The 13,019-nt window shown below is 42.9% G+C and overlaps 1 protein-coding gene across 1 annotated transcript in view; it reads right to left on the bottom strand.

Moving 5' to 3' along the window:
- Positions 1-13,019, bottom strand: part of LOC121276335 (dynein heavy chain 11, axonemal-like) — a 564,873-nt gene that overhangs the window by 61,911 nt on the left and 489,943 nt on the right. The window lies entirely within an intron of this gene.

Here is a 13,019-nt window from a genome sequence, read left to right as displayed (position 1 = left end):
ACTCGAAACGTCAGCTCTTTTTTTCTCCGCCGATGCTGCCAGACCTGCTGAGTTTTTCCAGGTAATATAATTCAGTAAGGTTCAAGGTACTTGTGGATAAGGATAAGAGGAGTCCTCGGGTTAAGGTGCTTAATTGGGGGATGGCTAATTATAACAATATTAGGCAGGAACTGAGGAATCTAGACTGGAGGCGGATGTTTGAGGGCAAATCAACAACTGACATGTGGGGGCTTTCAAACGTCAGGTGATAAGAATTCAGGACTGGCATGTTCCTGCTAGGATGAAGGATAAGCATGGCAAGTTTCAGGAACCTTGGATAACGAAGGATGTTGTGAGATTAGTCAAAAAGAAAAGGGAAGCATTCGTAAGGGCTAGAAGGCTGGGAACAGATGAAGCCCGTGGAGAATACAAAGAAAATAGGAAGAAGCTTAAGCAAGGAGTCAGGAGGGCTAAAAGGGGTCATGAAAAGTCACTGGCAGCCAGGATCAAGGAAAATCCCAAGGCTTTTTTTACATATATAAAAAGCAAGAGAGTAGCCAGGGAAAGGGTAGGCCCACTCAGGGACAGAGGTGGGAATCTGTGTGCGGAGCCAGAAGAAATGGGAGAGATACTAAATGAATACATCTCATCAGTATTTAGTGGTCGATTTGTCTAGGGAAGAGTGTGTAGATAGCCTGGATCATGTTGAGATCAAAAAAGAGGTGTTAGGCGTCTTGAAGAATATTGAAGTGGATAAGTCCCCAGGGCCAGATGGGGTCTACCTCAGAGTACTGAGGGAGGCAAGGGAGGAGATTGCTGGGGCCTTGACAGAAATCTTTATATCCTCACTGGCTATGGGTGAGGTCCCAGAGGACTGGAGAATGGCCAATGTTGTTTCATTTTTTATGAAGGGTAGCAGGGATAATCCAGGAAATTATAGGCCAGTGAGCCTTACGTCAGTGGTAGGGAAATTATTGGAGAAGATTCTTCGTGACAGGATTTACTACCATTTGGAAGCAAATGTGCGTATTAGTGAGAGGCAGCATGGTTTTGTGAAGGGGAGGTCGTGTCTCACTAATGATCGAGTTTTTCGAGGAAGTGACAAAGATGATTGACGATGGAAGGGCAGTGGATTTTATATACATGGATATCAGTAAGGTCTTTGACAAGGTCCCTCAGGCGGACTGGTACAGAAGGTAAAGTTGCACGGGATCAGAGGTGAGCTGGCAGGATGGATGCAGAATTGGCTTGGTCATAAAAGACAGAGGGTAGCACTGGAAGAGTGCTTTTCTGAATGGAGAGCTGTGACTAGTGGAGTTCCGCAGGGATCAGTGCGGGGACCTTTGCTGTTTGTGGTATACATAAATGATTTGGAGGAAAATGTAACTGGGCTAATTAGTAAGTTTGCAGACAACACCAAGGTTGGAGGAGTTGCAGATAGTGAAGAGGATTGTCAAAGGATACAACGGGATATATATCGGTTGGAGACTTGGGCGGAGAAATGGCAGATGGAGTTTAATCTGGACAAATGTGAGGTAATGCATTTTGGAAGGTCTAAAACAGACAGGAATTATACAGTAAATGGCAGAACCCTTAAGTGCATCGACGGGCAGAGAGATCTGCGTGTACAGGTCCACAGGTCACTGAAAGTGGCAACGCAGGTGGATAAGGTAGTCAGGAAGGCATATAGCATGCTTGCCTTCATTGGCAGGGGTATTGAGTATAAAAGCTGGGAAGTCATGTTGCAGCTGTATAGAACCTTGGTTAGGCCACACTTGGAATATTGCGTGTAATTCTGGTCACCACATTACCAGGAGGATATGGAGGCGTTGGAGAGGGCGCAGAGGAGGTTTACCAGGATGCTGCCTGGTCTGGAGGTTATTAGCTATGAGGAGAGGTTGGAGAAACTCCGATTGTTCTCACTAGAGTGACAGAGATTGAGGGGTGACTTGATAGAAGTTTACAAAATTATGAGTGGCATGGACAGAGTACATAGTCAGAAGCTTTTTCCCAGGGTGGAAGAATCAATTACTAGGGGACATAGATTTAAGGTAAGAGGAGGAAGCTATAAAGGTGATGTGCGGGGCAAGTTTTTTACGCAGAGGGTAATGAGTGTCTGAAATTTGCTGTTACAGGAGGTGGTGGAAGCAGGTACGATAGTGGTGTTTAAGAGGCAGCTTGACAAATACATGAATAGAATTGGAATGGAGGGATACGGACCCAGGAAGTGCAAAATGTTTTAGTTGACGGGCAATATGATCGGCGCAGGCTTTGAGGGCCAAAGGGCCTGTTCCTGTGCTGTACTTTTCTTTGTTCCTTGTTCTAAACAGGAATTTCTTTGACAGCATCTTCCAAACCCACGATCTCTACCACCTAACACGACAAGAGCAGCAGATGCATGGGACACCACCACCTGCAATCCCCTCCAAGTCACACACCATCCTGACTTAGAACTATATCTCCATTCCTTCACTGTCTCTGGTTCAAAAACCTGGAACTACCTTCCTAAGGGCGCTGTGGGTGTTCCTACATTATCTGGGCTGTAGTGGTTCAAGACAGTAGCACACCACCACCTTCTCAAGGGTAATTAGGAATGGGCAATAAATACTGGCCTAGCCAGTGACATCTGCATCCCACAAAAAAATAAAAAAATGGTGTAATGAGAGAATAATGTGTCAACTTAGTCAGTGACATCTAAAATGCTGACCCTTTACCTTGTTTGTGGGTCATTGATCTTGTTTCTTTTGTGGAAAGGCAATGGTTGACTGAATACATGGACTACTACATAAAATGTTTTTTTTTCAAGAATTACTAAGGGTTTAGCAGGATGAATCAGTAATTTTCCATACAAGCTCTGAGATAGTACAGCCCTAATTTTAATTCAAGGTGGGAACTGAATGTGGAGGCTAAAGTGGATGGAGATTGTCCAGCCACCCAGGGAGTGAGGCCTGGGAGATTTTAATCCACTCCATCATTTCAATAGTTATGAGGTCCCAGCCTGTTTCTATTGGCTGGTCACCAAGCTCCTGAAAGCCCAGAAGTTTAAATGTTGGGCAGAAATGCCAAGGCTTCAGCCTGGGTTCCATTTTAACCCCCAACATCACCCAACCCTACCATACCTGTTGGGTAGGCAAAACTAAAATCAGCCTTTACAGTACTCTAATCTAGTCTCTTAATCATTAAGCGCAACGTAACCAGTTACAATTCAGTTATTAGGAAGTATGAGAGTAGAGATTGTTAGCATTCCAAACACACACTGTTTCTGGTGCTTGTGTTTCACCTTGTACCCACCAATTCAATGAAACCCCAAATGTGAAAATGCAATCATATAATTATTTTCAAAAGATAATTATTTTGAATATATTTATTCTAGATCTTTGTCAAAATTATATGGTCTAATATAAGTTTAACTATGAATAAGACACTTATGTGTACATGAACTATAGCAAACCAACAATTTTATCCTTAAAAATTAATATTTTTCCCAAAGGCAGCCATTACTGTGGCATATGAGACACATTTTTCTAAATGAAAAAATGCTTAGATTGGTTCTGCTGAAATTGTATATTTACGGGGCGTATATTGATCCAATAAGTCTGTTTTCATAATTATGCAAATTGGTATGGTAATAATACACATTTCAGGATTGGCGTAGCTTTGGATAGGTCGGCATTCAGGCTTGTTGAAGGGTCATTCTCACTATCTCGGGATGGTCACTGGATAAGGTGGTTAATAATGTATACTGCCATCTCTCTTATATCGACTTGTCCTTGCCGATGAGGATATGTTTTGGAGATGAAGGGGAGATCCAATCATGCAGATTTTAAGGCAGGCTGTATAGCATCTGCTCCACCTGGATTATGTCCCACATTTTTGTGGCTGGGGCTTCACTTGCCTATAGTGTGCAGTTTTTTGATCAGTTGTGTCAAAACTTCTATTAGTAAACCTCTTGGGGTATGCCCACAAAGCAGAAACATTGGGTGGAATCATCCCTGGTTTGCACGCAGTGCAGTAGCGGGCAGGAAAAAGGGCATTTTACCCGCCGGCCACAATGGCAGGTTTTTGCTCTGGGCCATCCCATTCCCGGTGCGTCCCGCATCATTGATACTATATTCCTGAGAAATACGCCAGATCGCTGGCAGGGTGGGTCTCTGATTTGCCGGCCCCACCATCACCTCAAGCCTTCAATAATCCAGGCGCCATATTTAAAGGATGCTCCAGCACAGAGCGAGGGATTGGAAGCTGCTGCAAAGTCACCGCTGCCAAAAGGAGGAAACATCCTGCCCCTAAATTTAGCAGCACCTACTGGACACAGTGGAGGCCCATCGTGAAGCCCTCTATCCATGCTCTGGTTGAAGGCCAACAAGTAAGGTGACAAATCCAGCATGGGAAGTGGTGGCAGCAGTGGTCAGTGCTAATGCCCTGCAAAAGAGGACAAGCACCCAGTTCCGAAAGAGGATGAACGATCTCCGGTCCACCAGGGCAAGTTACTCTTCTCATCACCCTCAACTCACACACTCACAAACCCATCACACATCCATAGGAATCTCACTCACTGCCAGTTCAAGGGACATCACCATTCACTCTCTCATACACACCTTCATCTGCTCTGCAGGTTGTGTCCTCATCCTGTCCATGGCACCGCTCAACATCCACACATGCCAGGCATCCTTCTCAAATGGCCTGCAGGCATCCTGCTTATGGTCCCTCCATCTGTCTTCATGCAGGACAAGCTGGCACATAACAAAAGGGAGAGGTCGCAGACTGGTGGAGGAGTGCCTGACATCAAGGTCCTCACAGACTTTGAAAATAGAGTCATCCAGCTGACTGGGGAAATCTGGACCATTTCTGTCTTGGCAGTGAGGTCGGCGGTGCTCTTCCAAGTGAGAATCCAGCACTGGAACATCCATCAGACAACATTGCTGTGAGTGATGTGTCCTGTTTCACAGGCCACTGCCATGCACTAATAATCTCCCCTTGCTTTCACAGGCACATCTGTGAAGCAGCTGAGGGGGGTCCATGAGCCAGGGCCTTGGTTCAAGCCCTGAAGACATCTTGGAAGAAGAATCAGATAGCACCCTAATTGAAGACCTGTCACAGTGCTCACCCACACCCTCCACCAATGCACACCTCGTTCTTGAGTAACCTCGGGGTCACAATCTGGGCTCCTTAGGTAGCAGCTTCCAAACCCATGACTGTTACCATCTAGAATAAGTGCAGCAGATAAATGGGAACACCACCATCTGAAAGTTCTCCTCCAAGCCATTCACCATCCTGACTGGGTCAAAATCCTGAAACTCCCTTCCTAATAGCACTGTGGTGTAACTACACCATGTGGACTGCAGCGGTTTAAGAAGGCAGCTCATCATCACCGTCTCAAGGGCAAGTCGTGGTGTGCAATAAATGCTGGCCTTGACAGTGATGTCCACATCCAATAAATGAATAATATAAAAATCACACTGAACCATAACAGGCGATGGCAGGGACTTCCCAGGTGTCTGATACACAGAGCTGGAGGCCAGAGAGCTGCTGAGTTTGAGTCAGATGACGAGCCTCTGGATCCGGTCATACTTCAGTTGCTGGAACTGTAAAGGCAAGCTCAGAAACATCAGGAAGGGATGTCTGCTGCACTCCTCAGACTGCAAGGCACGATGAAGGAGTCCATCTGCCTTTAATCCGAGGTGATAGTGCCAGCATGCCAATGCACTGAGGTCAACACTGATAGGATGATGGTCACCATGGAGACCTTGGGCCAGGACATCGTTTCTTCACTGCTGCGCTGGCTGAGCTCTAACACTGGTGTCATAGATGCCCTCCAACAGTGTGTATGTGAGATGGATGTGGGGCAGCTCAATCTCACTCCAGCTTCCCCCTCTCCTCAAGAAGGCAGCCAAGGGCCCTCGGACACCCATATGTAGGAGGGTCAGCAGATGCACACCCTGGGGCCATCCACCCAGGTGACTCCGGGGGTGTCTGGCCCACCCAAATCTCCTCGTCCTGTGCTACAACAGCTCTAGCCCCACAGGTTGTGGAGGATGCCACTGCCACACAGCAGGACCCCTAAAAGCAGGTCAGGGCCCTCCAGCTCTTGACCGTCCAGAGGATGCTCAGGTCATCCCAGATCAGTACCAGTCAGCAGGCTGCCTCCACCTCTGCTGTGGATACTGGGGGAAGCACCAAGACGTAGCGGCAGGGTTAGGAAGGTTAAGAAGATGTAGTTGAACAACCTGGGCATGAGTATTCACTTGTATTTAATGTTCACTATTGTAAATAAACTCCCCAGAATTTATCCTTTCCTTGTTATGATGATCAGTGTTCGTGTCACTCCTATGTGGAACGTTGGTTCCTGCACAAGATAAAGGCAGGTGTCTCAGTCCAAGGCCTCTTCCCTGTGCAGTGTGTAACCTTCAGGCCAAAGTGAATGCTTCACACTCACTGAAAACATCAGTGATGCCTGTATTTCGATGGTGCTTGTCATTGCTGCCAGAATGCTGTGAGCAGGTCACCTCTGGAGCCCTGGAAGGCATAAAGATGGAGTGCTGTGGTCATTTTCAAGGCCATTGGCAGTGGACCTTCCATGTCCCCATGACGCCAAATCCTGCAGCAGGTGGCACGTCACTGACCAGTTCCCTAGACATGCGCAGTCTTCGGCAACACTGGTTCTCAGTCATCTGCAGGAATGACAGGTGCCGTCTATAGACCTTGGGTCTAGCTAGGTGCTATCAAGCGATGGCTCTCTGAGGATCTTCAGCTGCATGGACAGCAGGCCCTGCCACCCCTTCACCTTGAGGGAGATGCTCCTCCCTTTGCCGAGCCAGGCGCCTCCGCCACTCTCTTCTTCTTCCCTGGTCTCCATGCAGCCTGGTGATTTAGCATACGCTGTGTCACCAGGCTCCGTGATCCTGACGTTCCCCTCCTGGACTATGAAAGAGAGAGACGCGTGGGTTAGCATATGTGTCCTGAGAGCCTCTTTTGGTTAAGTCTGAAGGCCCCTTCACACATGCAGGATAGCGAAGTGTGGTGGCAGGAGACGCAGTCCACCATTGATGGGTGTAGCGGATGATCGCAAACTGGTTTCATGATGGCGTAAAATTGACTTTTGGCCTTCTTGTCATATTGTACCACTCAGCCAGCATGTTGCCCAACACCATAGGGCTGGAAAATTCCAGTCATTGTCTGAAGATATAATCCTGGCTGTTACATTTCTTTGGTATTTCAAACCACTGATCAGAATAGTTCAATTTGGGAGGAAGAGATATGTGGAGCTGCCAGGGTGGCCACAGTATTCTCAGCATCCATCAGATAAGGAAAAAGGAAGCTGCAGAGCTCATTTTAGGTGTGCTAAAATTTGCTTAGCAGAATGAGTTGGTTTTCTTGTATTCCAATCTATGTGGTGATTATCAGGATTTTTTCCATATATTTTTCTTCAATCTTATGTAATTTGGTTTTGCTCCAAAGCAGTCTGTTTTCACAAAGGTGAGCAGGCTATACAGGGTATAGGTTTGTATGTATATGATGTTTGTGTTGAAGAGTGAACTATGGTGAGGATTGTGGGAAGGTCTTGCTGGAGTAGTCAATGCAAGAGTCCTGGAGGAAGTGTTTGATTTGGAAGAAGTGGAACATGCATTTACTGAGATAGGCAGGGGTTGTTTATTAGTTATTTTAAGGACAATACTTTGCTCTGGTGGAGAAGTTGGCTGAGCTTGGTGATAACTTCTTTCTGGCTCTGAAACTGTTCACGATAAGTGCACTTAGAAGCTCAGTTTTGTATCATTTGGGGCAGATAGTCAACAACTAATGTGATCTTCAGCAATGATCAAGCCTCTCATCTCCAGGCCTATAACAATACAACAGCTATGGGTGTTTCTACACCTGTCCTGGGATAAGCATATCTCAAGTTCCTTTCTCTTTCTTGTTTTGTTAGGGTTAAATTGATAGAAATGCACATTATTAGTTAAATATTCCTGTCCAATTTATGTATGTATTTTGTGGCTCATTCACTGTATATCATTCACAGCCAGAAGTTCATATGAAGTAACTGTGTAATATAAGTAATAATATATATATCTGAGAAGTGAATGTTTTATAAATACATACAAGCACATTTAGCAATGAAGGGGTTAAGTACTTTCATCATTTTTAAAGTTGGGTTTGGCTAATGAATATAATCTGCTTCTGGTTAATAGCATACAGTATTCATTAGCACTTGCCAGATTTTACTGACAAAAATGCACTATGAAGCCAGGAGGATGTGAAATTAATTATCTTCCAAATTACAATCTACTTTAGAATGCATTTTGTTTAACTACTTTGTTTTAATTAAATATTAGAATTATACAAATTGCTCAAATCAAATCAGCACAAAATATTTTACACTTTAGATGCTGTGGATTGTTTACTTATTCACATTTCAGATTCAAATTACATGAACCATTAAGGTCTCAGGCAGATTTAATTACTTTTAATCAACCTCGATTACAATCAAAACATGACTCACTAAGTGATATACATCTGTTAAAATGTATATGAAGTATCCAGAACTGAGAAAGTCAAAGGAAGGAGGAAGCTTAAACTCATAATAATGATAAATATAGGAAAATATACAGTCATTTGTACATCTGACAAGTCCTAAATAGCTACCATCATCATAACTAATTGTTGATGTTCTTCATTCAGCGCAACAAACTGTCAGATATGCTGTATCCAATTACTTTTCTTCAAATGCTTCATTGCCTGCCTAATGAATTTTGTGTATATTCACATGTAAACCATGTTTGGTTAACATAATGAAGGGCATTTTTTCTTTACGATCCACATGACCTGAGGTTTTTCCCAAAGGAATACAAAGGTGATTTTTAAAAAGTCTAGAATTAGAATCCTTTACACAGTTATCTTACATGGAAGACACTTAAGTGCCACCCTAGCAGGGATGCAGTATCCTTCGAATAAGCAGCATGGTTCCTACCCGGTTGGATGTTAAGCCACCTAATCAGAACCCAACCATAATAATCATGGTTTAGTTAACAAACAGAAAATTAGCCTCTTGGCCCCTGTAAAATGTCAGACAGATAGTAATCCAGATGTGGTGATCAGTAAATTGCAGCTTAACTGGAATAGAAAACAAAAAAAATGTATTTCAACATGCTCTTTTTCATCAGGGAGAGACTGTTGAGGCGGGTGGAAATCTATGGCAAAGTGGCAAACCCCAATCTTAATCTAAACTACATTATAACAGTGACTGTACTTGAAAAATATTTAATTGGCTGTAAAACACTTTGGGACTTTCTCAGGTTGTGAAAGGCACTATATAAATACAAGTTTAAAAAAAAGGCAAGAACTTGGCTTGGGAGGAATTACCATGGTGGTTGAATGTTATCCTCATCATTTGTAGGATTGAGGTCCAAATGGATTCGATTACATTAAAGAAACAAACAAAAAAGTGGTTTCCAATCACTAGCCCAGGATAACCACTAGAGGAATTACAACACCTTGAAATATATTGACTACAGTCTCCACAGGAATTCTCAGGCAGGAGGTCAGCAATGTATTCAATGAAAGAGACAATCAGATGTGGTATAAAATGAGCTGCTGGTTCATTACCCCTGTTTTACTCTGCCATCATGGACCATTTTCAACTCCTTAAAGTTGAAATTTCTACGGGTTTAAACAAAATAAAAACATCAAAATGCCTGTATAATATAATTAATTTTACTCAATGAACATTCTTCCGTAGAGGTGGAGCTCAGGTTCAGTAGGGGTGCAAAATGGAAAGCAGTGAATTGCCATGCATCCTGTGTGATTTTCCTTTGCATTGGAAATGAAAATTGAATTTGGTGTAAGTTGAAAAACAGTTTGGACCAGTATTCTAAATTCCCAGTTTTTACTGGTGTTCCATTTTAAGGTATACAAGACCAGTTCAGACCAGTATGCTAAATTCCCAGTTTTTACTGGTTTTTCCTTCTGGGATAATGGGCTGTCACTCCACTACCACCTAGTTGGCACGCCTGCTGAACCTAATTTCACACCCATTGTCTTTTAATCTATTTATTAAAGATTTTGTTTGAAAACCTCAGCCTCTTTCAAAACCTGAGCAGAAATTTGTAATTTTGCCCAGAGCTGTAACTTAGTTAGAAGGCAGATCTTACAGCCTTAACATACATAGTGTATAAAATTTAACAAACAGCATTCATAATGCTTAGTTGTCTAGCCAATAGAATGGGCTTGATGTTAACAACCACCACTCCCCAATGACAGGAAGTAGAGGTTGGGGGGGCGGGTTTAAAAAAATATCTGGAGCGCGACCTCATGTCAGTTGCCTACATGCCTGCTGAATTTTTATAGCATGGCATTAAAATTTCAAGGCATTTGAATGTCCTGCTATGGAGAGGCGAAACACTTATTAACATATTTAAATCAGGCTTGCTCAGTGCAATTAGAAGCCTGATTTAAATTTAACAACTGCACTGTGCAATTGCGCAGATTTCACAGTGCTTTTCCCCAGGACCTTAAGGAAGCCATCAGCCGCTTGTCTGCCAATCATCATTTCTCTCTCTCTTGATAAAGGCAAAATACTGCGGATGCTGGAAATCTGAAACGAAAACAAAAAAATGCTGGAAAAACTCAGCAGGTCTGACAGCATCTGTGGAGAGAAAGACAGAGTTAACGTTTTGAAGAGTCTTTCTCTCCAGATGCTGTCAGACGTGCTGAGTTTTTCCAGCATTTTCTGTTTTCTTCTCTTACCATGTTCACATACCTCCACCTGCAAGTTCCGATGCCCTCTCCGTACCGTGATCACAGCCAACACACCCCATCCCCGCAAGCCCTAATCTCTGGCCTTTCCCCTTCCCGGTCTTGGGGATCCCCAAGATCCTTAGCTGCATTCTCCTGCCCTGGCTTTCCCACCCAGCAGACAGCCAGGCAGAAAATGGAATTATAATGTGATCCTGACATTAAGTTCAGGAGGACTGTTAAATGTATATCAATTTGGGGTTAATTGTATTCAGGTGGCGAGTATTAGCTGGGGAGTCACCTGCATTTACATGTACGATAAAAGCTTGGAAGCATAAAAAGACTAGACACCAGTTCTATGCTTCACTGTCTGACTATCTGAGTCGGAACATTGTAGCAGAGGATGGTTTCTAAAGATTAAGGCTGGAAAGAACAATATATTTTTCTTTGGATATAAAACTAAAATCCTCATGACCAAAGTGGAAAATGGCAGAAAGCCAGCATTATTGATGGGGTATGATTACCCTCAGAATGTTCTGGGAGTCTGAGCTATTTGACCAATGGAAGAATGAGGTTTATATGTGGACACTGGTTACCACTCTACCAAACACAAGACAAGGTATGGCCTTGTCACTTCCTGCATGAATTAAAATTAGAGGTAAGATTTTTCAGAGATGGATGCCAGCCAGTTGGATAGTGATGAACGTCTGGACCTGCTAATATAATTCCTGGATGAAATCTACAAGAAAGATAACTTATTAAATGCCTATGAGGCTGGTCAGAATTTGATAGATACATGAAAATGGATGGAAGGTCATTCCATAGTAAAATACATCATGGACTTCAGCAAACTGGACAAAAGATTGTCAAAATTCAATGTTTAAATTACTAGACTGAGCTAAGGTCTCTCATATAGGTAAACAACTGCTTCTAACTTGCGTCCGGTTCTCAGAGAAGATTCTGATATTTGCTGCCTTAAGAAAAAATTCCTAGGGAACCAGTCCCTTCAGTCAGTCTTCATGGAAAAAATAAGACATTCTGTTGTGACACAAAGATTAGAAGACTTTTTACTCTTTAGGACACATATTCATGGGAGTGCAGGTCAATTGGTATGTAAGCCACATTTCTGCTGGGTGATAATGTTTGTGAAAGCACCCAAAAAGGCAGCAGATTAAAATGAAAAACTGTGAAAACTAAACAGATGTGTCTGCGGCCTGAATGATGTTTTCAGGGTATGGTATTTTCCATAACATCCATTTTTGCTGAAAATGTTCCACTGAAAGCAGATCCCACAATGTTTTATTGGCAACATAAAGGAAATGTTTCAGGAATCTTCATGATGCATGCTGATGATTTCTTTTGGGATGGTACTGCAAAATTGTTATTAAGATTAGGGTAGAATTTAAAATTGGGAGCTAGGCTTGTGGGGTTTTTAAACATATTACTTTATATATTAAGCAAAGTAAGTATGGTAGTGACCTTACATCAGCAATGTTATCAAGGAAACGTAACTCCCAAGATGAAAGTAAAATACTGCAGATGCTGGAAATCTGAAATAAAAACAGAAAATGCTGGACAAACTCAGCAGGTTTGGCAGCACCTGTGGATGAAGAGTCATACGGACTTGAAACGTTAATTCTGTCCCTCTCTCCACAGGTGCTGCCAGACCTGAGTTTTTCCAGCATTTTTTCTGCTTTTATTTCCATGTTACTCCCATCCTGGCTAATTGTAATAGGTCATCACAGAAGAGTGATATAAATCTAAAGAGTGGGAGCAATTGTGAAACTTGATTGGTCAGTTGAGTTGCCTGTGCTCTTAGATTAGACCAGAGCTAGTTTTGATGTGTTAGAGTTAAGTACTTCGACGAAACACCCCAAAGATTGTTTGCTGTATACACTGGAAGGAAAGGGTATGAGTTAATCGTGCATCCCAATCCTGCGCATGTTTTTGGGAGCTATCCAATTTTGCCCCCTATAGGTTTGAGAGTGCAGACCATAATGGTTACACCATGCACTTGAACAGTTTCTCGTATTTTGGGGTAAAAATCAGCAACAATACAGTCTTCCACTTTGGTACGTAGCTAGCTGATGCCAGTCTATACTTTATTGATTAAAGTTTATTTATTCTGAGCACTAGTTACTTACTATATTGAGTTATATGGTCTGGACCTCACTTTATTTTTAGCTCAATCCAATGGCAACCTTATTCTTTTGCAAAATAACTTTGGAGAAGATTTCCAATTTAAGTGACCTCTAACCTCTTTTGCCCATCACCATGTTTTGTGCCCTTCAATGTTAACTTCTTTCAGGATT

Source organism: Carcharodon carcharias, chromosome 3 (genome assembly GCF_017639515.1).
Source record: "Carcharodon carcharias isolate sCarCar2 chromosome 3, sCarCar2.pri, whole genome shotgun sequence".
In the NCBI taxonomy this organism is placed as follows: domain Eukaryota; kingdom Metazoa; phylum Chordata; class Chondrichthyes; order Lamniformes; family Lamnidae; genus Carcharodon; species Carcharodon carcharias.
Note: the sequence above shows the minus strand (reverse complement) of the source record. Positions and strands in the feature narration are given on the sequence as shown.